Below are 25536 nucleotides of genomic sequence, written 5' to 3' on the forward strand. Positions count from 1 at the left end.
CCTGTGAGGGTCTCAACCAACCCTCTGTCTCGCTCCCCACCGAGTCTGACGAGTGGGCAGCAGGCACCTCTTCACTACCTGGAGAAGTGGGCCAGAGGAAGGATGGTCAGGACCCACCTCCCTTCTCCTCTTCCTCCAACTTACCCATTCTCCAGCCTCTTTCCTTCCCCTCTCCTCGCCCCTGCACCTGTCCCTGTGCAGCCCTGTCCACACCTCTCCTACCAGTTCCTAGGGGAAAATGATGGGCCCCTGCCCTGCTCTCAGGCTGGGTCTTGCAAGTGGGAAGCAGAATCTGTGCTGGGCTGAGCCTGGGAGAGCAGTGGGGCCCCAGCAACTTCCCCAGCACAAAGGGGGCCTGGCCGGGACCTGAACACTGGAAACTCCACACCCTGTGTGGCGTCACCTCTGGGTGGCCACTTTGGTGTGTATGTATCTGTCTTTCTGTGTGTCTGTGCGTGTGTGCTCAAACGCACTGGGGAGGAAGGGGAGAGAGTGCAGGGGAGGGAGACAAATGAACCATTGGGCCCAAGGCCACATGTATTTAAGGGGCACCGAGTTAAAAATAGACCCCAAGTGCCCGGAGAGCAGGCAGCAGGCACGCTGACCTCTGGCTCAGATAGGGAGAGGGATTCCAGGAGCTCTGAGAACTGTCCACAACTCGCTGCCTTCCTCACAACTGCCTCTCCTGAAGACGGATTTGCGATTCTGTCGAGTGTCACAGACACCCCAGCGTGGTTGGGTGGCACCCTCGATGTTTTGTGCGCTTTGTAGATTACATTGTTTTGTAGCAGAAGAGAATGAACTTTAGACCGAGATGGGACCCCAGCAGGGGATTACTGGGTAGCTGTCCCCTTCCTATCCCCCATTTGCAGAGGGGACTGAAGTTCCAAGAGAAATGACACTCAAGCTTATGCAGAGCAAGGCTCGAATAAGGGCCCCTAGCTCCCAATTCAAGACTCTTTCCACTGTTACATCATGTTGATCATGTTATATTGCACAACATTCCTATAGATTTTTTTTTTTATTAGAGGGTGAATTTTTTTTTTTCTTTAATTGAGAGAGAGGGATAGAGAATGAGCAGGGGTGGGCAGAGAGAGAGAGGAGACAGAGAATCCCAATCAAGCTCTGTGCTGCTAGTGCAGGGCCCAACAAGGATCTCGAATTCACAAACCATGAGATCGTGACAAGAATCTCAAACTCACAAACCATGAGATCATGTCCTGGGCCAATATCTAGAGTCAGATGCTTAACTGACCGAGCCACCCAGGCACCCCTAGATTTTGTTCTTTTGTGCTATCTTATGTAATGCATGTAGGCAGGAGTGGGGGTGGGGTGCACAGTCGTTAGAAGGAGGAGGTGACAACAAAGGCCATTAGGCTGGGGTACAGGCAGTGGGTCCATATCCTCACAGATCATCCCAGCTCCCCCATCTGAGATCTCTCCCCACGTCAGGTGTAGTGGGTGTGACTCAGCTCCCAGTGCCCTAATTAGCACCTGTTGACAGTTTTTGATTTGTGTGTTATCACCTTGGGTCCGCTTATCTTTATCAGAGCCAAAGGTTGATTGGAACATTCTGGCTCGGGCTCAAAGCAACTCCACTCTGATTCCACGGAGCATTCATGAGCACTGTTACGAACAACAGCCCTTTTTCTTCAAGACAGCAGCCCAAACGTCGACTTGTCCCAGAGCCGCACTCTGGAGTCTTCGGTTTGACCTCCGTCATGCCCACCAGTAAGACCGTGCACAGTCCTCCTCTCAGCTAGGGGAGGAGAGTGCTGCCAGGGTGAGGAAGGCCGTGTGAACTCAGGCCTCCTGATCTCCAGCCTCAGGTCCCCACAGCGATGCCCCCAGACACCTGACCCTGCCAGAAAGCCCTACCGGAGGCCGAAACCCCTTCTTCTCCAGCCTCTCTTGCTGGGACAAAGTTCCTGAGCCTTATCAGTCCAAGAGCCAGAATGTTAATCTGGCCACCTATGCTCCAGCCCTGCCCCCTCACAGCTGGCCTCTGCACTCCAGGTGGGTGGGGGGGTTGTCCATCAGGACAGCAGGCCCTGCATGTAGCCTGTATGGCCACCCGAGGGGTTCATCCTCGGTCTCTTCCCAACAGTAGCCTCAGGGCCAGGCCTGCAGGTGCTTCCCAGCTCCCCTCTGAGCCTTGGGGGAGGTATCTTCTCTGAGAAGTGACCCATTCCTTTCCTGACACCTGACATTCCTACCTGGACCCCCTTGGTGTGGTGATGTCAGAGAGGACCTGGGTCCTACTCCTGGGTCCGCTGCTGTCCCCTTCCTCTGGATCCGGGGCAAGTCACCGAGCACCCAGACTTCAACTGCATCACCTGTGAAATGGGAATGGACTTTAATCCACCCTAGAATACCTTCCTTTCCACTGAGCCATGGTGCCTATGTCTGACCAAGCCGTCCCCTCTGCACACACCACCTGGAACAGGCTCCAGAGCCCTGAAGGTAGTTCACCGTTTCCCACTGACAGCCACCTAAACCCCCTTCGTGCCTGGGCCAAGTCCCCAGAGACCACCCAGAGACGATGACGATGCCTTGCGTGGGTGTCCTCAGAGATCTCAGGTGGAGACAGGTCCCTGCCCAGCTGGGGCGGGCATGTGTGTGTGTGTGTGTGTGTGTTTGTGTGTCCAAGCACACTCCCGGGGCATTGTCCGGAGGGCTGGGCGGTTGCCTTTATGGCTAGGCATAAAAGGTAATCATTGACCACATCAATGCCGCCTTGCGCCTCAGTGCCCGCCCAGGCTCGACCCTGCCAGGTCCTGGATTACTTTACAGTCACATAAAAGGAGCCTCCAGACTGGCCTCTGGGGACTTTGGCCCTCAAGCAAGGAACGGGAGGGAGCCCTTCCCTGGAGATGGCCTTTTCTTATAACATTTACTTGGTCACTGAAGAGCCCCAGCCTTTTATCAAACACTGCTACGATTGTCTTGGCCCAGCCTGCCTACACCACAGAGTCCCCATCAACAGGGGTCACCGCTCTTCCCTCTCTCCTCCACCTCTCCTATCAGGACTCACCAACAGCCTGGATGCACTCAACAGCAGCCTGGGTGCACCCAGCAAGGCCCCTCCGCAAGCTGAGAATTCAGGACACATCTGGGAGACCTGGTTCCTTTACAGTTTTATTTCATCGAGTCCTCATTAACCCTATAGGGTAGGAACCAAGATAATTCCCATTTTATTTTATTTTTTATGTTTATTTATTTATTTATTTATTTTATTTAAAAAAAAAATTTTTTTAACATTTATTTTTGAGACAGAGAGAGACAGAGCATGAATGGGGGAGGGTCAGAGAGAGAGGGAGACACAGAATCCAAAACAGGCTCCAGGCTCCGAGCAGCCAGCACAGAGCCCGACATGGGGCTCGAACCCACGGACAGTGAGATCGTGACCTGAGCCGAAGTCAGACACTTAACCGACTGAGCCACCCGGGTGCCCCGATAATTCCCATTTTATAGACAGGATAACTTGTGCTCAGAGAAGTCAAATAACTTTCCTAAGTCACACAGCTGGTAAATGGCAAAACTGCAACAATTTTTCACTGCCTATGTGGCAGTGGTCTCCAAGCTTGTGTTTTTTTTGGTTTTGGGTTTTTTTTTTTAATGTTTATTTATTTTTGAGAGAGACAAAGACAGAATGTGAGTGGGTTTGAGGCAGAGGGAGAGGGAGACCCAGAAGCAGAAGCAGGCTCCAGGGTCTGAGCTGTCAGCACAGAGCCCGATGCGGGGCTCGAACTCATGACCTGTGAGATCGTGACCTGAGCTGAAGTCAGGCGCTCAACCGACTGACCACCCAGGCGCCCCTCCAGGCTCGTTTGATAGCATACTGCTATTGTGAAAAACAACTCTTGGCACACACCTTTGATATATTTATACACATTCATAAATTGTACACATGTCCTACTAAATATCTATATGTTAAATAGTAGCAAATACCTGCACCCCAAACTTTTCTCATCCTATCATTCAAACCAGATCAAATCAACTTCAGAGATGCTCCCCAAGGCTCGATTCTAGCAGCAACACCTGGGACAGAGAGAGAAGGTGGGAAGTGGGCTGAACTGTGAAGGAAAGGTAGGCCTCAGGCAGGTGAACATATTGGGGAAGGGCACTCCAGACAAATGCTTGAGCAAAATCCAAGAGGCTGAAAATGTCAGGAAATGTTCAGGCACAGACAAGAACCCCAGGAACATGAATGGGAATAGCTAGAGACAAAGCAGGAAGGGTCAGGAGGGGCTGGAAGCGACTGGCCAGACTGCCAGACCTTGTCTAAAATGCAGTAGGGAGCCACAGTGGGTTCATGAGCAGCCGTGTGACTTTGCCAGAGCTGTGTTTTGGAAATGTCTCCCAGTGCAGTATGGATTACACTCTCAGAACGCTGTCCTTGAAGTTGGAGAATGTGGCCCTTGGAGAGGCACCAGACTGAAGGCCAGTTAAGAGTTGCCACACCTCTTTACCTTTGCCCACTGCCCAACTTGGGGTGACTTGGGCACCCTTGCTGGCCTTGATTTTCTTTCTTTTTTTTTTAATGTTCATTTATTTGAGAGAGAGAGAAAGAGGGAGAGGGGAGGAGGGGCAGAGAGAGAGAGAGAGAGAGAGAATCCGAAGCAGGCTCTGCACTGTCAGCACAGAGCCCAATGTGGGCCTAATCCCGTGACCCGTGAGATCATGACCTGAGTGGAAATCAAGAGTCAGATGTTTAACCGACTGGGCCACCCATGTGCCCCTGGCCTTGATTTTCTGACCTGTAAAATGGACATAATAAGAGCACACATATTGTGGATATTACTGTTGCTGACAGTAGGGCTGGTGTGCCTGATCTAGCCTCTGGCACATAACAGATGCTCAAGAAATAACGAGCTGCTCTCATTATTAGAATACGCCATCCTCTTTCCCCTGCCTGAGGAAATCAAACCAACCCCCCTCCATAATCTAGATCGGACTTCACTTTTGAGAACCCCAGTGAACTTGTTACTCCTTTCCCTGGGCTTACCTAGCTCTGGACTCATACAGGCAGTGCGGCATTCGCACATCAGACGACAGTTACCTGCACACATATCTGTCACCCTCACCTCTGGGCTCCTGTACAAGATATTTAGCGGGCCTGGTTAAATTTTTGTGACTTGGTGCAAAGCATAAAAAGGGAAATAACAGCAGAAGAGGAAGAGGAAGAGGAGGAGGAGGAAGAGGAAGAGGAAGTAGCATGTTTGGGGGCACTTTGCTAAACTTTTTGTGCGCGTTGTTTTCTGAATCCCCTCCTCGACCCCACAAGGCAGGTATATCAGGCGGGATAGGCTCGTGTGTGCCACAGTAACAAACATCCCAACCTTTCAGTGTTTTAAAACAGTAAAGGGTGCCTGGGTGGCTCAGTCGGGTAAGCATCCGACTTCGGCTCAGGTCACGATCTCACAGTTTGCAGGTTTAAGCCCCGTGTCAGGCTCTGTGCTGACACTTAGAGCCTGAAGCCTGCCTCGGATTCTGTGTCTCCCCCTGTCCCTCCCTCTCCCCCACTCACGCTCTGTCTCTCTCTCTCTTTCAAAAACAAATGAAACATTTTAAAAAATTTAAAACAGTGAAGATTTCTTTCTCTCCCCTGCCAAATGAGCATCGCTGGTCACTTGAAGTATGCTGTCCTCACTCAGGGACCCAGGCTGAAGGAAGCCCCCCTTAGCAACACCTTTCTTCAGCATTAACCGTGGCAGCGAGAAGGGGACCGGAGAGTTCACACGTTAGCTTTTTTGTTGCTACCTGGAAGTGGCATGTGTCAATTCTACTCACATTTTATCAGCCAAAGCAAGTTCACTCAGCCACACTCACTTCAAGGGGCTAGTGAAGTGCAGTCTTGCCAGGCCTGTTCCCAACTGTGTCACGAAGGCCACACGGGCGGGTCAGGTCCATCCCTAGCTGTGCCAACGGCCACTCCCAACAGGGTGACTCAAAGCCCCTTTGTGGCAGAGTTGACCCCGCGTCCAAACAGTACTCACCTCCCCTCTGCTCTGGAACCCCCCCTCCACCCTTCCCCTGCCCCATAACATCAACACACAAGAATCTGGGTCAGTCTTTATCTTCCAGCTAAAGTGAACTCATTGAGGAATCAGCCTTGACTTTGGTTAGGCATGAAAATCACAACCATATTTCATGTCTGACACTGAGGCATTGTGGGTCTGGCAAGGAGCGCAGGAGAGAGGGGGAAAAACGGGACAGCTGGCTTGGGGTTGGAATTCAATTTCTTACCAAATAATTACATGCTATCTGCGGGCTGGGATCACACACTTGAGTCTGTGCCACAAGGAGCCTGCCCCGTGCATTTCTCAGAGCCCATTACCTGTTTTTTCCATCATCATTTGCAACGGGGATTGTGTAGGCTCTGGGGAGGCAAGTCTGCTATGGGGTGTGTGTGTGTGTGTGTGTGCGTGTCTGTGTCTGTGTGTGTGAGTGTGCAAGACGGCAAGCCAGAAAGGAAGCTACAAGCAGACAAGGAGCGTCTCTTGTGAGCACAGTCCCTGCTGGTGCCGAGAAGGAAGAAGGACAGATCTCTAACTTCTGACCCAGACTTAGGAAAAGACTTCCACATTGAAAAATGTGGCTCCCTCTGAGAAATCATAAAGAAACACCCTCAACTGCGGGCAGATTTCATCCCACTCCAGGGGCAAGTTAAAGGAGATGCAAAGTGGTGTAGGCTCAGGGGAAAGACAAGTGCTACAGGCAGAATTTCAGGCAGACAAAGCAGAGCAAAAGGTCAAGGTCAGAAATCAGTGACATTTAGAGGGCAAACTGGAAACAGAGGCCGGGCTGCTGAGGGGCAGGATGCTACCATGGTGGGGAGCACAGGCTCTAGGGCTCTGCTCCTTATCAGCTGGGTGGTCTGGAAAACTCCCCAGCCCCTAGAAGCCTCAATTAACAGAGGCTAATGAGAGCCCCCATGTCATAGGGCACTAAACAGGTATGCAGCCGACGAGGCCCTGCCCTGCTCTCTGGGCCTGTGGCTGTTGTGTCCCTGGGCCCTGGTCTGGGGGAGACGGGTGCCTGGTGAGAAATCCTCCCTCCTTCATTGTCCCAGCAGAATGGAGCCCTGGCCACGAGAATCAAGTCCAGGGGGAAACTGGTTACCTCAAAGGCAGAGTTCCTTGTCTTTCAATCCTTCTTCCATCCCTTACTGTCCATCCCTCAAGACCTTGCGGGACACCTGCTGCTGTCCAGGACCCTGATGGTGGGGGTGCGGATGCGGTTCTGGAGGTGGAAGAAAAAATTCCAGAGCCTGATCGTTAGCAATTCATAGTCTACCTGGGAGGAGGGGTGGCTCACTACCCAGAAAACAAGGAAGAGAAACCACGGTTTGGGGCAGGAGCTGGTCAGGGCCAGGAGGCAGCGTCAGGGAAGGAGCTGGAGCCTCAGGGATGGAGAGGATGAGTATGAGGGCATGGAGGGCACTGCGAGCAGCAGGCACACCTGGAAGAAAGGGCTGGAGGGGCTCGTGGGGTGCAGTTGGGTGGTGAAGGCAGGATCCTAGGGGCAGGGCAGTAGGCCAGGCTGTTGAGTGGTGGTTTGTCCAACCTCAGGAACTACGGTGTAGAAACACAGAAGGTTCTGGGGTTTTGTTTGCTCAGAGATGGGGAGTGCAGCCGAAGTGTCTAGAGATGGGTACCCAGGAGACAAAACAGGTGCTGGGGATATGGGATGCTGAGTTCATGCCCCCCACCCAGGTGCAGACAGAGGAAGAACAAGTCTCTCTGGGTGGGGTCCCCACCTCCTCTGTCCAGTAGGTCTGGGGACAGGATCTCACTCTACCACCCCACCCCCAGGCCAAGCCTGGGTTGACAAATGGGCCCTGCCCCCTGCCCGGAGGAGCTGAGATTGTTACGCTGGAAGTGAGTCACAGAGATTTTCCTTCCTTCTCTTTCTCTCCACTTGGCTTGGCCGACACCTTGCGCATCCTCATTCCCTCCCTCTCTCCCCCACCCCACACACCGTTCAGAATCCATAAACTATAAATAAGTGGTCTATCAGCACAAACTCCTCGACCCAGCGCTGGGGAAGGTGAGGGGCTTGGCTCAGGGTTCTGGTCCGTGCGTATCGGCAGAATGTGTGCCTGTGTGTGTGCATGGGCACACAGGTGTTGCTGAGACTCAGACATGCTGGGTGTCTGTATTTGTGAGCTGTCTGTGTGGTTGTGGGGAATCTGTGAGGGAGCACAGCATACATGTGTCGTGAGGTTGTGGTTGGAGGAAATTTCCACGGGGACGGGACTACGGGTTTATCGGCTACGGCATGGGCACAGGTGTATGCGTCGTAGGTCGCCACCACTGAGGGGGAGGGTGTGGGCGGCAAGAGTGCATTTGTGCCCGAGGCGTGTCCGCATGGACATCCGTGTTGTGGAGGGGGTGGGTGCTGGGTGTGGAGGAAGTGCTTCTGTCTGTGTTTGTGTAGGTGTTGAGGGTGTCTGTGCCTGGACCGCCTGCCTTGCCTCTGGCTCTGCAGGATGTGAAAGGACTTAGGACTTGGGTTTGTGACTGAGGCTGGTGTCATACCCTTCAGTTCTTTCCCTCAGCCTGGGCCAGGAGGCTGGAGATAAACCCAAGCCAGCACTGATGGCTATGGTGGCGGTGATGTCACATTCACAGGGGGTGTCCGGGGGGCGGGGGGTAGCTCATCAGAGGGAAGCTCGGAAGGGAGCTCCTCAGACTGAGAACTTGGCCTAGGAAAAGAATGAAGGTAGAGGCTCTTGGTCTCTCACTCCCTCCTGCTGTCCCTCACCTGAGTCTACCCACATGCAGAGCCCAGCCAGAGAGGGCCCACTGGCCACCAGCGGGCAGGACTCAGCCTGGGCGCCACAGAGTGAGTGCCCTTCCACCAGCATGCGGGTCTGTCCCCCATGTAGGAGACCCTCCCGTCCAACCCTGCTCCCAGCTAGATGAAAAGCCCCACAAGGCAGGACCTCTGTCTCCCCAGCATCCCCAGGCATAAAAGAGGGACAATGATATCTACAGAAAGGGGTTATCTGCACCCCAGATGAGCCTGGAGTTGTGGCCACAGGGAATAGAGCTAATCACTCATGCTTCCTTCTCACCTCTCCTACCTCCACAGAAATTGTTCAATTGGATCCTCCCCGGGGGTTGGGGGCCGGTGGCGGTGAAGGTCTTTGGGCCGTCTCTAGGGGGCGCTGACAGGCAACCAGCACGTGCCCGCACCTGCCAATGGATTAAACGGGCAAAAGACAGGGCAGGCCGAGGAGGGGCCCAGAGGAGCTGTGTGAATGGGGACAGTCTAGCGGGGCCTGACGGAAGGGCTTGTCTGTGAGATGTGTGACTTCTCTCACCCACCGGCAGTAGGAAGAGCACCAGGGAGCCTCTGAGAATTCAATCCCAGGCTCACACGGACTGGGGTCCTGGGAGGGGCCGGCCAGGTTGTCCCTGGATGCTGGCTTAAGTCCCCACTCCTGCTGGGATGGAGGAGGGTGGGTGATGAGGGATAACTGGAATGTGCCTGCTTTCCCTCTCTTCTGCAAGCCAAGGCACATTCTCCCTCTAGCGCCCCTCAAGGAAATGAAAATCCATTTTTTCAGCCCCAAGAGGTGGCAGCAGGCAGACTGAGGGGATCATTCCCCAGCATGGGCCCTGGAGGGAAGGGTCGTTGGGGGACTCTGCCCTTCTAAACCTGGTTCCTTTCTCTTGGGACCAGGCTCCCTGCACGCCCACATTACCAGGAGGAAGGCCGTTCCAGGGTCAATTCTGAATTCTGGGGGGTGGTCCTGGTCCAAGGAGGTGGTGTCTTCCTCCACAACCCATCCATAAAGGGCATTTGTGCCCAGGCTACACCGCCCACCTGGGGCTGGGGGCAGGGGCTGCTTCGAACACAGCACCACAGTGAAAGCGGGACAAACGCGCCTGTGTGCGCCCTGGCCGAGGTGCCGGAGGAAGCGCGGTCGGGCCGAAGTGTTAATGGGCCTCCTTCCTGCCCTGCCCATGCCAGCTCCTCGGTGCTCATCCCTCTCCCCTGAAACGCCCGCTTCCGCTCCGTCCCTGGCCACAGACCTGTCCTGCTTTAACAAACATCCCTCTCAGGCTTCGGGTTTATGGCTTTTCCATGCGCCCCCTTCATGTGGTTGGGAACCAACGCTCTGGTCCCCAGGGCAGAGGGGTGGGGTGGAGGGGGCTGGGGCTGGCCTTGGGGGCTGGGCCTGGCCAAGCGACCTAAGGGGAGGCTAGGATCTTTGCATCAGGAGGACAAGGCCCAGCCAGGGAACAACACAGGAGGGATGAGCTCTGTCCTGAAGGAGGGCAGGTAAGGGAAGGCCAAATCAGCTGCAGGGGCCAGGAGGGGTCCCCAGAGAGGACAAGGAGACCACCCCCAAAGGGGACAGCACCAGCCCAAATGATGGTACTTGTGACTTTGTTTTGTTGTTGTTTGTTTTTTACTTTTTTAAAGTTTATTTATTTATTTTGAGAGGGAGAGCAGGAGAGGGGAGAGAGAATCCCAATCACGCTCTGCACCGTCAGCATACAGCCCAACATGGGGCTCGAACCCACAAACCATGAGATCATGACCTGAGCCGAAACCAAGAGTCAGTGCTTAACCAACTGAGCTATCCAAGCACCCCATTTGTGGCTTTGTTTTAAATGGAATGTTTCTTTTTTTTCTTTTCTTTTTCTTTTTTTTTTTTTTACTGTTTCTTTCTTTCTTTCTTTCTTTGAGAAAGAGGTAACAGAGTGTGAGTGGGGAAGGGCAGAGAGAGAGGGAGACACAGAATCCGGAGCAGGCTCCAGGCTCTGAGCTGTCAGCACAGAGCCCGAGGCGGGGCTTGAACTCACGAGCTGTGAGATCATGACCTGAGCCGAAGTCAGACGCTCAACCGACTGAGCCACCCAGGCATCCCTTAAAGAGAATGTTTCTTAAGCACCAAATGTGCCCTATGCAAAGTAAGTCCTGTGACTTTCTTGTCTCATTTCACTCTCACAAAAACTCACTGGTACCATCACCCCCCATTTTACAGATGACAAACCAGGGCCCAGAGAGGTTAAGCAGCACGTGCCCAGATCACAGAGCTGGCTAGTGACAGTGTGATGACTCAAGCCCGGGGAGCGTCCACATGTTGAGGAAGAGCCACTACTCTATGCATTTTTATCAGTCACTGTTGGGCTTTTGTATCTGGGCCTGGGACCGCCCGTTAGGTGTCCCTGAGTCCCTGGGTCAGCCTCAGGAGGGCCAAGGAGGAAGTATTCGATCCCAGGACTGTCTCTGCCTTGAGACCAGAGCCTGAAGCCCCCTTGGGTGTCAGCACCACGTATAAGCTGACGTCTCCCATATAAGGGGGCGCACTGTTGACTGTATGTAGAAGCTGCTGAATAAAACACACTTTCATTTCAAAGCATGACTGAATATACACTCACTGCGGGTCATGTATATGTTTTTTCTCAAAAGATTTTAAAAGTACAACTGCTATCATGGGGAGCAGGGGCTGCAAAACGTTTCGATTCTGTGAGAGAACGTTTGTGTTCAAAAAGTTCAGAAACCACTTTACAAATTAAAACACGGATGCCCTGAGAGGTAGCACATCCTGGGGAACTTTCAGAGCAAGCTGGGGCCCAGGGACCTACTCACTGGGCTGAGGCTCCCTTTTTGTCTGGTCAGGACACCCACCCCCATCTCATCAGAGAAGGGGGCCTGTCCCAGGGGCACCTGGGTGGTCCCGTCGATTAAGTGTCTGACTTTGACTCAGCTCATGATCTCACGGTTTGTGAGTTCGAGCCCCGCATCGGGCTCTGTGCTGACAGTGTGGAGCCTGCTTGGGATTCTCTCCCTCTCTCTCTGACCCTCCCCTGTGTGTGCTCTCTCTCTCTCCCTCTCTGCTCCTACCCCACTTGTAATCTCTCCCCCCCAAAAAAAATAAATAAAAGAAGTACACCTTAAAAAAAAAGGAAGGGCTGCAGAAGTAGGCCCCAGGAGATCCAACATAGTAGGGCATGGGACTTGAGGGACTAAGAGGCTAGGAGAAACTCAGGGGCCTCCCATCTCCCAGCAATGCAGGGGGAGAGCCCCGGCCTTACTTATCATCTGCTCCTCAGAGTTTTTCCTAACGTGGGCATTTGCAGGTCCTGCTGGGGAAGAAGCCAGCTGTGTATGGACAAGCAGGAAGATGGGGGGCCTTTTTCAGTGGGGAAGGTCTCCATACTCCACACAACTGGGTCAAAGGGAAAGACCCCTCCAACCCCCACTGTGGAAGGAAGCAAAGGAACGACATTTCTGGGGCATTTACTTTGTGCCTGGCACTGTGTTTTCACAAGTTAGTATTTTTCCTTTGACTTTCATCTCAACAATCCTGCAAAGCAGATCTGACAACTCCCGTTTTTACAGACGAGCCTCAGAGAGGTTAAAGGCTATTAAAAAGCAGAGCCAGCACCTAAACTTGACCCTATGCGGTGGCCAATCTGTGTTCTGGGGGCTCAGAGCGGCTGCAAAGAGGGCTGAGGGGGAGGCAGGGGAGGCCCAGCCCCCACAGTCCCAGCCCCAGTGAACATCCTCTCTGCCTGCCTTTGTTCACAAAACCGAAAAAGTGATGATGGTTTTCCTTCCTCTCTTTAAGAAAACAACAGAATCAAAACAAACAGAGAAGGGGAACTCCCCTCCCGTAGCTTTTGCCAGAAAGAAAAGGAAGAAACAGTCCCAGTCATGCTCTGGGAGGCCCTGTTGCTAGGACAGGGCCTGGAAGAGGAAGAGAGAGGGCCCCTCATGAAAGCTGAAAGCTTCAGTGTCCCCACTGCATGGTCCCGCTCCGAGCTCCTTGGCCTCACTCCAGCAAACCTGCCCCACTCGTGGCCTGACCCTCTGAGTTCGGACACACAGAGCTGAGGCAGCTGAGACTTTCCAGAGGGCTTCAGTAAATCCCAAGGAAGGACAAAGAGGAAATTAAAACACACAAGTCCAAGAAAAAAAAAAAAAAACAGCTACCAGAATGCACACTGGCACTGTTGACCTCCCATGGCCTGTTCCCACTTAGGGCTCCCAGGCCCTTCCCCATCTCCTCCTCCTGAGCTACCTTCACTGTGGTCCCCACTGAGGCTGTGAGAGCCTCACAGGGTCCCTTCTTTCCTAGAGTCAGGCTTGTCTGTACCTTAGTAGCCACAACAGTCAAAATCTGGACTGGCCCTAGGTTGGAGATATTGCAGGATGCCCACCCTGACCCTGGCCAGGGCCCTCCCATACCACCTAGCTCAGAGCACAGTTCTGGATGTCTTGTGTTGATTGGCTCGCTTGGGGAGACTGGCAGCTTCAGAGATCTGCACCGTGTCCCCCACCCCCCCCCCCCTGCACGTAGGGTGGCGGCCTTAAAGGCTCAGCAATGTCATCAGCAACGGGTCCTCCTCTCACAAAAACAGCCCATCAGCCAGCCTCACACTTTGACAGGGACTCTGGGGCCAACGGGACCTTTTGAACACTGCCTGGGTAGATTAAGGAATTCGTGGTCTGGGTTCAAGGTCCAACTGTAGCTGGAGAATAGTTTTTCCCCATTGAGACCCGTCTCAGCAAATACTAAGTGAGTAATTAGTCATGTACTCAGTACTGCATCTGGTCCTGTGGGGAATGTATGAAGACAGATGAGGCTCAGAGTCTCCCAGGGACATGAGAGAGATGGTGGCAGGAGAGGATTATTCTAAACAGAGGAGAATCTTGGGGCACCTGAGTGGCTCAGTCGGTTAAGTGGCTGACTTCAGCTCAGGTCATGATCTCTCGGTCTGCGAGTTCGAGCCCCACGTCAGGCTCTGTGCTGACAGCTAAGAGCCTGGAGCCTATTTCAGATTCTGTGTCTCCCTCTCTCTGAACCTCCCCTGTTCATGCTCTGTCTCTCCCTGTCTCAAAAATAAAAAAATAAAATAAAATAAAATCAACAGAGGAGAATCTGAACAATGGAAACTCCTCCCCTCTTGGAGCTGTGGGAGGTCCAAGGGAGACAGTGCATGAATAATGTTGCTGTCTGTTGGTTCCTGCACCTCTGGGCTCCAATCTCCCTCTTACATCCTAGGGCTGACCGTTCCCTACACTAGGTGCTCAGTTGGTGGCTGCTGAACAGTCACTGTCTGGGTTTGGTGTGGGCTAAACTAGATGCATCCTGGGGCGCCAGGGTGGTTCAGTTTGTTAGGCGTCCGACTTCTGCTCAGGTCATGATCTCACAGTTCATGAGTTCAGGCCCCACATCGGGCTCTGTGCTGACAGCTCAGAGCCTGGAGCCTGCTTCAGAGCCTGTCTCCGTCTGTCTCTTTGCCCCTCCCCAACTGGTGCATGTGCGCGTGTGCTCTCTTTCTCTCTCTCTCTCTCTCTCTTTCTCAAAATAAAAAAGCATTAATTTTTTTTTTTTTAAATAAAAAGCAAAAGGGGCGCCTGGGTGGCGCAGTCGGTTAAGCGTCCGACTTCAGCCAGGTCACGATCTTGCGGTCCGGGAGTTCGAGCCCCGCATCAGGCTCTGGGCTGATGGCTCAGAGCCTGGAGCCTGTTTCCGATTCTGTGTCTCCCTCTCTCTCTGCCCCTCCCCCGTTCATGCTCTGTCTCTCTCTGTCCCAAAAATAAATAAACGTTGAAAAAAAATTTAAAAAATAAATAAATAAAAAGCAAAAAAATAAATCGGGTGCATCCTGCATAGGGATACATAACACTTGCTGGCTTTCCTCAGCATTATGAAGATGACAGTTTGCTGATCCACTGGCCCAGGAAGCTTCTCCGGGGCAGGAACCGTATGATGGCTGCCCTATATCCTCTCCCCGGTCCCAGCTCAGCATTGTGCCCCTGGAGGAGCTCAGTAATGCTCACAGACCAGGGGATAGAGCTTGGAAAGAGGGCCTGGAAGAGTGGATTCAGTTTCTCCCCAGCACAGAACACCCTCCTCTGCCAGCCCCAGCCCCAGCACACTCTTACTGTCTTTAGGACCTGTTCTATCTGCCTCCTCCAGGAAGCCTTCCCTGTCACTCAGCTGGGATCAGATCCCTCCGTGTCCTCGTTGCTTGTATGGTATGTAAGTCTGGATCAGTGCACTGTTATCCAGCCGTTTGCCAGTCGAGGCAGCTGGCTCCCAAGAGAGTGTAGCCCTCTCTCCCATCCCCACCCCGCCCCCATCCCCGTTGCTTTAGAGTGTGGCTCAGCAGCAGCCCAGCAAGATTCTGATGAATGAATTAATGAATTTGCTCTGTGACCTTGAGAAAATTCCCTCTGTCCCGTTCTAACAAGGGGAAAACACTGTCTTTCTTGGGTAAGTGGGAGGAAGGGGCTGGGAGGTGGAGGAGGCAGGGCCAGGAGAAGAATGGAGTGGTTTGTGACACTCACCATGGCCAGATGGGATCTGAAAGGGGCTCATCCATTGACAGCCAGGGTGGAGACCGGTCAACACCCCGTGTGCTCCCGGTGGGGGGTTTTCCCAAAGGGGGATGGAAGGGCATGGTCCCCTGGCGGAGCCAGTTTCAAAAAGGAGGTCTATGTTTCCAGGCTCTTCCCATCAAGGTAACCTGGGCCTGGAAACCTTCCCACAGGATCTGCCCTGCCCTCCTGCCATCAGCACCAGCTGTGACCTTGAGTCGGTTACCACTCATCCAAGTTCTACTGACCAGGGCTTAAGGTGCCACCATGGGCAGGTGCCTGGGAAGGAGCCCAGGGATGGAATCCTGGCTGGCTGACCACCCCCCACTGGGGTGTTGGCCCAGGCCAGCAGGTTTCAGGTTTCAGCTTTCAGAATGTTTTCCTGTCTAGGGCACTTTCTATTTTTCAATACTTTTCCTATCATAGCCAAACAACAAAAAAGTAAATAGGTGAGCCTTCTCAGAGCTGGGAGGGTGGGGGTGGGCAGAACCCACCCTGGGAAAGGCCGGAGGCCGGCCTGGAGGGGGAGAGGCCCCTCTACCCCCATCCCCACCCCCCCACCCTTCTCCTCGCAGGGCTGACTCATTGTTTTGCAACAAACAGCAGGCGGCCAGGCCCTGGCAGTTTCTCGAAGTCCAGGCTGGGTTCAATCCCAGCCCTCCCAACGGCCCAGCCGGGCCCGGAACGATTGGGTTATCTCTGCCCTCATCCCCTTTGTTTGGGGCGGCCACTAGCTCACCCGAGGTAAACAGACTCTGGTCAAGTGAGAAAAGGAGGCACCCGTTATCTCCTGAGGCCACAGAAGCCAGGCGGGCCGAGGAGCAGGAATCTCGCAGATCCCTTTCCCCCACAGAAGCTCCCCGGTGGAGTGGAGAGGTCTCAGCACAACATCCAGAGCCTGGTGCCTGGGTTCAAATCCCAGCTCTGCCACTTACTGCTGGTGACCTTGGGCAAGTCACTGACCCTGTCTGCTTTTCCACCTCTCTGTCTGCAAAATGTCGGGATAACAGCACCTACCTCATAGAGTTGTTGCGTTCCTATTTATAAAGGGTTGTATAAATAATGTTAGTTTTTGAAGAGTTATATATAAGCGGTGTTAAATGGGGGGTTGGGAGAGTCTATAAGTAATGTTAAATAAAATAAGCCCAACGCCCAAGGCCAGGCTCTGAGAGGATTTCCCACCCCCTGCCCCACTTCTCCCAGCAGGCCAGCTCCTTCACTCTGCATCCCTGAGCTGAGGGCATTGACGGGCCACAGCAGGACAGGCGCTGAGGCTCCAAGCTCCTTTTCAAATGGAAGTTGTGCGGGGAAATCCTCGAGGGAGGTAGGCGCCAGCCTGGGAGGGTCTGACCACCTGAGGGGTTGCACAGAGAGGCTTTTTGGATTCCTGCAAGAGGTTTTGGAATTTCACAAAGATACCCGCAGGGATGGAGAGCCTGCAGAGGTGAAGTGATGGAGGAGAGGGGGCAGGGCTGCAAGCTCTCCCTGAAGTCCAGTGTGGGGCCTGTCTGGCCATTGTCTTTTCTGGGCTGATTTTCCCAAAGAGCTGATTTCTTAGGCTTCAGTGCAAGATTCAGGTCTTGATTCTGACACTTACTAGCTGGGAGACTCCGGGCAAGTTACTTCCTCTCTCTAAAGCTCCATTTCCTTGTCTATAACAGGAGATAATAATCTCACCTTGCAGGGGATTGAAAGAGGCAACACAGGCAAAGCTTCTAGTGTGGTGCAGACAGAGCCCAGGCTCCATTAGTGGTGGCCTGTAACCCACCCCCCACCGCTGTCTCATGTGGGACCTAGGAATCTCCTTACCTCCTGTCCAACTCCGTTTAGAGTGGATGCCCACCTCCACCTTCAACCCCACCCTGATTCCTACATCCTTTCCCATGAGTCTAAGGGCCTGAGGCTGGCTTCTCAACCTCTTCCTTCCTGGTTCCCTAGTGGCCCCAATATCACACAGCGTTATCAGTGTCCAAGAGATTGGGGTCTCCTCCCTCACCAGCACTGGGACCCTAGGTTACAAGTCATAGGTCTTCTCCAAGCCTCTGTCATTCAATCATTCATTCAGCAAACATTTCTGAGCACCTGCTCTGTGCCTGACACTGTATGGGGTGCTGCAGGAACAATGGTTAATGAAATAGAGTCAAAGTCTAGCAAGGGAGACAACTATTAAATATATATCCAACACATACTTACTGAATGCTACAGAGTGGAGGGTGCTATGAACTAATATTTCCTGGAGGGTTCAAGAGACGGTTTAAGTCAGGACATGAAGGATATCTAAGAATGAAAAGGGCTGAGGAAGTAGAAAGAGAGAACAGTGTATAGAGAGCAGAAATAGCATGTACAAAGGCCCTGAGGTCACAAGACTTTGGTACCTGTACTGAAAGGAGTCCATACTGAGTGAGCAAAAGAGAGACTCAAGCTGAGGTTGGAGGATAGAAAGAATCAGATCTGGTGGGACCACATAGACCTTGGGAAAGGTTTTGGACTAGAACCACTAAGTAGTTTTAAGGAATGGGGGGATGTGGTCAGAGCTCTTTCAAAAATGTCTCCAGCAACTGAATGGTAATGACTTGTGGTGGATTCATGGAGACCAAGGAGGAGACTATCTTTCAAGGGGGAGTGGAGGTAGCTGGATGAGGGACAGCAGAGCTGGAAAGGGGGCACAGCCAATGTTTAAGAAGTAGGTATACTAGGACTCGGTGATAGGGGAGGTGTGGAGGTTGAAAGAGAATGTGTCAAATATGACCCTCAAGTTTCTGACATGTGAAGCTGGGTGGAGGAGAAGAGAGGCAGATTTGATGGAGGAGGGAATAGCAGGAGTTTAATTTTAGAAAATCTATATTTTAAATATCTAAAAAAAAGAAAAACACTTAAAAATTAAAAAAAAAAAAATTTAAAGGCGCCTGACTGGGTCAGTCAGTAGAACAAGTAACTCTTGATCTTGGGGTCATGAGTTCGAGTCCCATGATGGGTGTAGAGATTACTTTAAAAAAAAGAAAGAAAGAAAGAAATAGAAATATCTATATCAAGTAGGTAGCTAGATACATCAGTCTTTTTTTTTTTTTTTTTTTTACAGTGAGAGAGAGGGTGCAAGTAAGCGAGGGTCAGAGAGAGAGAGAGAGAGAGACAGAGTTCCAGGTGGGGCAGAGGACGAGAGAGAGGGAAAGAGAGAGAGAAACGGGGCTCATCTGAAGTGGGGCTCATGTTTTTACCCAAAGCAGGGCTCAAGCTCAGCGGATATGGGGCTTGAACTAGCAAACCGTGAGATCATGACCTGAGCCAATATCAGATGTTTAATGACTGAGCCACCCAGGTGGCCTGGCTGGATACCTCAGTCTTAAGCTCCAAAAAGAGGTGTAGGAGCTCCTGGCTGGCTCAGTCCGCAGAATGTGCGACTCTTGATCTTGAGGTTATGAGTTTGAGTCCCACGTTGGGTGGAGAGATTACATAAAAAAGTAATAAAAATCTGGGGCACCTGGGTGGCTCAGCCGGTGAAGCGTCTGATATCAGCCCAGGTCCTGATCTTGCGGTTTGTGAGTCCAAACCCCACATTGGGCTTGCTGCTGTCAGCCTGTCAGTGCAGAGCCCACTGCTTCAGATCCTCTGTCCCCCTCTCTCTGCCCCTCCCCCGCTTGCGCTCTCCCAAAAGTAAACACTGCAAAAGTAATAATAAAAATCTTTAAAACAAAACCAGAAGGTCTAGATTGAGAGTTGGAAATTGTGGACACGGCATCATTCTGACACGGGAATGGACAGGATTGCCTAGGAGAGAGTAATCTATCGGAGCGAGTCCGAGAAGATCAAGCTCAAGGTCTCGGGAACACCCCACTTAAGTGTCAGGTGAAACCGGATCCTCAGTTTTTATCACCTCCAAAACGGAGATAACAGTAGCCCCGGCTCACAGCATGACCCAGGAGTATAGCAAGTAATGGATGTGAGGCACCAGCGCTCAGCACACAGTAAACGCACAGTAAACCATGGGTGGGAAAGCTGTGAGGACACAGTTAGTTGGCAATTTTCTTCATTTGCAAGTGACAGGAACTCAGCCGAGGCTTAGAAAAAGAAGGGTCTCTTCAAAGGATTCAGGACGGCTCCTACAACCAGAGGAAGAAAGAATCTCCAAGCCCCGCACAAAGGACAAGGAGGCAGTCCTCCACTCACTCAGCCTCTCTTCTCTGCTTCCTGTTAAGATAACTTCTTTTTTCATGAATTCTCTGACTTCCCTTCCGTGACAGGGGACACAGCTGCAGGCCGGTCTGCGTTTCACATCCCGACGTTCCCTCTGCCCCAGGGGTCTTACTCGCATTCCCTCTGATCCCAAGTTAACAAAATCTCAAGGGAGAAGGCTGAACAGCTCAGCTTGGTTTGGGAACCTACCCCGGCACCACTCAGTACAAGGGAGCAAAGAGACTGGCAGCCGCAGTCACATTGCTGGATTGGGGGTGGGTGGGTGGCAAAGGAGGCCTGCTACCAGCAGATCACTAGGTGACCCCCTCCAATTAACCCGGAAATGTGCTTGCAGTCAAAAAAGGGCCTAATTTGGTCTCTACCAGGTGATTAAAAACGAAACACAACACCTGGCTACGTTGCCACTCATTGATCCGACACTGCCTTGATAATGACCCCTCTCCCTGCCCTCACCCCAATCACCTGGACTCACCAGCAACCTCATCACTTGCCTCCCGGGCCCATGGCGTTTCCTCACAGGTCCCCCAGTCAGGCGGACCTTGCAGACAGACCACCCCTCAGCCCCACTTTGAAGGGTCCCCTCTTCAGAGCCTTCGATGGCCATCCTGGACCCTATGATTGAAGCCAGTTTCCTAGGCCTGACCTCTCAACTTTGACCACGCTTCTCATATCAGTCAAGGCCCAGCTTACCCCGGACCTCCTTCAGCATGGCCCCTGACCTCTACAGCCTCGTGCCCCCTCCCACTGACCTCCAACGGCCTGCTGCAATGTTCACTGCTTACATTTCAAGACTGCCTGGTCTATGCGGGTCACTGAGATTAGTAAGTGCCTTTAGCTGCTTCATCTTGCTTACTCCCTGAGTGACCGGCACCACCACCCCTATTAGGCTCAGTGAGATTTAGTAACTTGCCCCGAATTACGTCATTGGTTAGAGTGATAACCAGGGCTTGAATCCGACCGATGGCCGCCCTCCAAACCTTTGCTCTAAACCGGGGGCCAGCAAACTTGTGACCCCACTGGTTAAATTCTGCCAACTGTCTGCTTCTGCGCCGCCCGAGCTAGAATGGTTTTTACATGGCTGAAAAAAAAGAATCGAGAAAAAATGTAAAATTTTGGCGCATGGGAAAATCACATGAAATTACAATGCCATTGTCCATTAATAAAGTTATATTGGCACACGGTCCCGCCCATTTGTTTCGATACTGTCTATGGCTGTTTTCTCACTACGGTGGCAGAGCTGAGTAGTTGTGAAGGAGACCAGCCTAAAATATTTACTGTTTGGCCCTTCCAGAAGAAGTGTGCCAACGTCTGCCCTAAAAGACACCACCAGACTGCCTCACCTTGTTGTTACCTTACCTTACGGCTCCGTGAGTTCTAAACACCCCACCTGCCTCCAGGGGTTGCTGTCTTTCTGTAAGGCTGAGCCTGCTATGGAAACTTGGAGGGAAAGCAAGGTCGGTTTTAGCACTGTCTGTACCCCCAGGCACCCGAGACTTGACCCAGATGGGACTGAAGTTTCAAGACCTGAGAATGTACAGAAAATCCCTCTCAGCCAACCCCTACCGGCGTCCCCCTGGCTGAGCCAGCCTGTCCATCCCTGGGTGGGCCGCGGGAGACCTTTGTTCTGACAGGATCTGACTCATCTGGAGTACACTCTGGTCTTGTTTGATTTTCAAGGATCCAGCTTCAAGGAAAGAAGCAGAAGGAATGGGTCTTATCCAGAAATGTGAGTCCAAGAGTTGTCCTGCAGACTCAGTGGGATCATGAAAGAAAGTGCTAAGCCAGAAGACTGGCATGTGCTTGATGATGTGCAGCTCTTGTTGGAGGGGGTGGGGCATGGGGAATTTTGGAAGCTCCTGGCTTTTGCTGGCCTGTGTGGGGCTTTCACGTGTATTGGGTAAAGGCTCCCCTTCCTCCAGCATATGGGGCTCTGCCCACACAAGGACACCCTTGGCGAATGGAGTAGGAGCTACACTTCAGCTCCCACTCCCACCTCAAGCCAGGTACCTTTGTGCAGTGCACACACTTTGCAACTGTCTGTGGCAGCCCTGCTGAGTAGGGAGGCCCTGAATGGAGTTTCCTGATTCCTTCTCCTCCCCGCCTACCTTGGTCACTACCTTGGGCCAGTCCACACACCCTCCTGGGCTTCAATTTCCTCTCCTGTATAATGACGATGCTTATCCTGTCTTCTTCAGGCAATTCTGAGGATAAAATGAGGGAGCAGATGTGAAAATCAAGGGTGGAGGGTTTTGATGTCAACCAAACGACCAAATGGAAACCTGCCATTTGGGGTCCTCTAGAAGCTATTTACAGAAAGGGCTTTGTTGTTGACGTTTTTAGAAATGATTATGTTATATAAAGTTTGGAAAGCAGAGGGCCTATTACCCATAATCTACCATGGTTAATATCATTTCTACACGTTATCTTGCTTTTTGGGGGGAGGTTGGGGGAGGAGAGGTCCAACGAGGGGAAGATGCTAGAGCAGTACTTGTTGAACTTCACCTGGGAGGTTTGTTAGAAAGCAGGTTCCCATCCAGTAGGTCTGGGGTGGGGCCCGAGAGTCTGCATTTCTACTGGGCTCCCAGATAATGCCTATCCTGGGACTACAGTCTATCACTAGGGTCTAGAAGACCCTAGAGCATCCCAAAAAGGTGGAGCTGGGGTTTCTTTGCTCCAAGGGCGCAGTGGGAGCAGTGAAAATTTCTACCATCCCAGCAGACCTGCCTCTGGCAATGAGGGGCAGGGGCAGTTTCCCAAGACCCCAGAGATCAGCTTGGCCGACTGCAGATCTGGAAACTGGGACTGAAGGCTTCCCTGGCCCCACACCCTCGGTGGGGAGACTGAAGCTGGGGAGGCCGGGAAGGGCCGGGTTTCCCCAGATCAAAGCAGGTTCTCCAGCCTTTGATTCACAAACAAGCAGCCTCTTTGGAGGCTGACTGGAGTTTGGGGCTGGCTGGCCTTGGGGCCTGGGGTGAGTGGTCAGAGGCCCCAGCCCCCTTTCTTTTTGCATAACAGCTTGGCTGCCTAACAAAAGGGCGGTCCTTGAAAGGCTGTGAGGGGCTGTTAAAAGCTTCCGGCAATGGTTTAATTGGGGGCGATTAAAGTGTCCTCCCCAGGAAGACCTGCCCTTCAAAGGCCAACCAGGCCTTGCTCCCCTGCCCTCAGCACCTTTCCCCTTGGCCACACCCGCCATGGTAGCCCTGCCCCAGCCTCTCCCCTCCCCCCTCCTCGCTCCCCTCCACTTCCCTGTGGCTCCCTGCAGACCTGACAGGTTGGCGATTGGCCCCTTTGGTCAGCCTGTCTGGGAGGATTCCGTCCCAGACCATGGACCATCAGCACCATTTGCTCACACAGTTTGGTCTCGTGGTTGAGTCTGATGTAGGAGGGCGGGGAAGGCTGAGTTAGGGATACAAACGACCCCCAAATCGGCCCACCCTGAGCACTCTTGCTGTCTCTCCCCTAGGACACCTAGACTGGCCTCTGGGCCCCTCCTCGAGCTCCCTCACCAGGCCCTCTCCCCAAGGCCCTGGCCTGTCTGGAACTTCACGGTCACTGTTGGGGGTCCCCTGGCCTACCACACATTAATCTCCCAGACATCTGCTGAGGACGCTACCTGCTACCTGCTACCTGCGGGGCGTTGGTGGTTCAGAGGTGACCAGACAGGGAGGTCGGGGTGGGGTACTGTGTAAGTGGACACGCCAAAGTGATCTGGCGTGATACAAGTTAAAATGAGGCAGGGAAGCCTCGAGAAGCAACAGAGCCTAGAGTTAGAACATGGTCAGCTGATTTGGCCGATTTACCCTGATGTTAATCTCAAGACCACAGCTGGCTCCACTAACAGACTGCCTCACAACCAACCTGGGGACCCTTAAAAGGGGAAGTAAGTAGACTTTCCTTCAAGTCTAGAAATAGGCATCTGGTACATTTTCCTGGAGCCCAGGAGAGTCTCTCAAACACCTTCTTTGGCTGAGCCACCCTATACGGAGCTCTTAAGGGATGATTTGGATGCTATTTTTCTCTCTTATCCCTTTAGCCCCACCCCCCCAAGGTCCAAGGCCTTTCCCTGCAGGGTGCTCTGTTTTTTCCCCCAGGCCCTGTTCTCATCTCCCCCATTAGGCTTTGGACCTATTTTGACTGGCCAGGAATGCTGGGCCCAAGGGTCTCTGGGATTTCCGTATCCCCGGTAAGGAAAGTTCATCCTTTTTCCAGGGTGAGTGTGGAAAAAAAACCAAGCCCCAAGGCTGGGAGGAGGCAGAGAGGCCTAGGACTAAACTGCCAGCTACAGAAAGCCTCCATTCTGATACCTCTGTCCTGCTTTGAGCCCTCTCTACAGGGGTGTCCCTGATTATTCCTCCACGCTCTTGACAGCTTTCCTGCCCTGTCCCCAGAATGTCCTCTGGTCCTCAGAAGCCCTTGCAGGGCAGGCCAACTTAGCAGGGGCACTGAGAGGGGGAGGGGGCTGGACCCCCAAACCAGGCAGGTGCCCTGACTTCGATTTTCAGCAATTTCTGATCTCAGAGATCCGGCGCCTGGTTGTATCTATAGTGTTGTACCGGCTCAGTACGTCCACCTCTGAGGCTCCTGGCAGAGCAGCAGACATCGAAGATTGTCTGTCGCGTGAGCTCTTCACCCATCTCACCCTCAGCCTGACGAAGAAGCCCGCTGGGGAAGCAGCTCCGAGCTTCCGGATTCTTGGACTCGAGGCTGAACCTGAGCGGTTCCCGCACAAGGGTGTGTGCTGAGCATGAGTCACGCTTAAGAAACAGGGCTATGGAGACCCGGAAAAGAGCTATCTGCTCTCCATCCTAGCCGCCTACCGGATTCATTCCTTCACTACTAGGATGGCCAACTAGCCCCATGATTTCCCTGGGACTGAGGGGATTCCCGGAATAAGAAATTTCAGTTTTAAAACCTCCACAGTCCCAGGCAAACCATCCTGATTTGCTCGGGTCTGAGGAATTTCCCAGGACAGGCTTCCAGTGGTAAAAGCGGAACGGCTCTGGGCAAAACTGAACCTTCCCGTCCTCCCCCCCCCCCCCCCCACCCGCCCCTGTCTGGCCTCTGTCCCCATCAGTCCCATGAAACACGTACAAAGGCCACCACCAACCTTCAAACGCCAGTTCCGTTGGCCTCTTCTCCCTCCTCCTGCCCCTCTGGGGTGGTGGTAGGGGTGGCAGAAGGCTGGGGCTGTGCCCAGCTGGACTGGAGGGTGAGTTGGGGGTGGGGCAAGGGGGCAGGGGAGCAACAGCCTTGCTTGTCCCACCCTCTCTAAGCCAGTTGCTAGGCTTTATCACTCCTTCACACTAGCTGGCCATTGAAGGAGTATCTCCTCCTAGCCCACCCCAGCCATGCCCTGACTCAGATAAGCTGAGAGGCCACCCGGGAAGACAGAGGTGAAGTTGGGACCTGGGCCCTCCCCTGCCCTGAACCTCTCTGCCTGACGCTTGGCCCAACCTTGGCCAGAAAAGAAGCAGGCATCCCCTTGGGGCTCATACCCACGCTTTCGTGGGCAATAGTTCCTGTGCTCACTCACAGATGAAAAAAATGGAGGCAAGAGAAATCAAGTGACCTCCCCAAGGTCGCTGGGCCAGACCCATAGAATATAGGAGCTGGAAGAGGCCTTGCGGTGAGCAGGCCCAAGGCCCCTGTGACACAACTCCATGGAGGCTGTGTTTAGAGTGTCCCCAGGGAGAAAGACTCGTAGATGAAGACCCAGCACTTCTACGTCCCTGCTGCCGTCAGGCCAGCCTCCCAAACCCCCCAGTCCCAGGACTTGGGGCTCTGTCTCCCACAGGGCTCTTGTCCCTCAGAAGGCCCTCTGCCTGGACTTCCCCCACCACTGAGGCCGGCTCTTTGCTGCCAAAACTCAGCCTTAGTGTTGTGGTTCGCGTTATTCCAGGGTAGCCTGACTCTCCAAACCTTCCCTGACTACTCCTGGGCCCCCGCCGACCACCAGCCCCACTTCCATCCTTCAGGCCGTGTCTGTAGCCA

General features: G+C 53.1%; 1 long non-coding RNA gene across 3 annotated transcripts; it reads right to left on the minus strand.

The window, feature by feature from the left end:
- Positions 1-1065: 1065 nt before the first annotated feature.
- On the minus strand, positions 1066-24770 carry LOC125163035 (uncharacterized). Of its 3 annotated transcripts, XR_007151238.1 has the most exons (6): positions 24653-24770; positions 21651-21746; positions 7126-7245; positions 3035-3163; positions 2217-2336; positions 1066-1759 (listed from the first exon to the last, which is right to left on the minus strand). It is a non-coding gene; the product is annotated as an uncharacterized LOC125163035 (long non-coding RNA). The 3 variants fall into 3 exon arrangements; XR_007151240.1 differs by lacking the exon at positions 7126-7245; XR_007151239.1 differs by lacking the exons at positions 7126-7245; positions 21651-21746; positions 24653-24770 and adding exons at positions 3952-4041; positions 5794-5866.
- Positions 24771-25536: the final 766 nt, after the last annotated feature.

Source organism: Prionailurus viverrinus, chromosome A3, assembly GCF_022837055.1.
Source record: "Prionailurus viverrinus isolate Anna chromosome A3, UM_Priviv_1.0, whole genome shotgun sequence".
In the NCBI taxonomy this organism is placed as follows: Eukaryota; Metazoa; Chordata; class Mammalia; order Carnivora; family Felidae; genus Prionailurus; species Prionailurus viverrinus.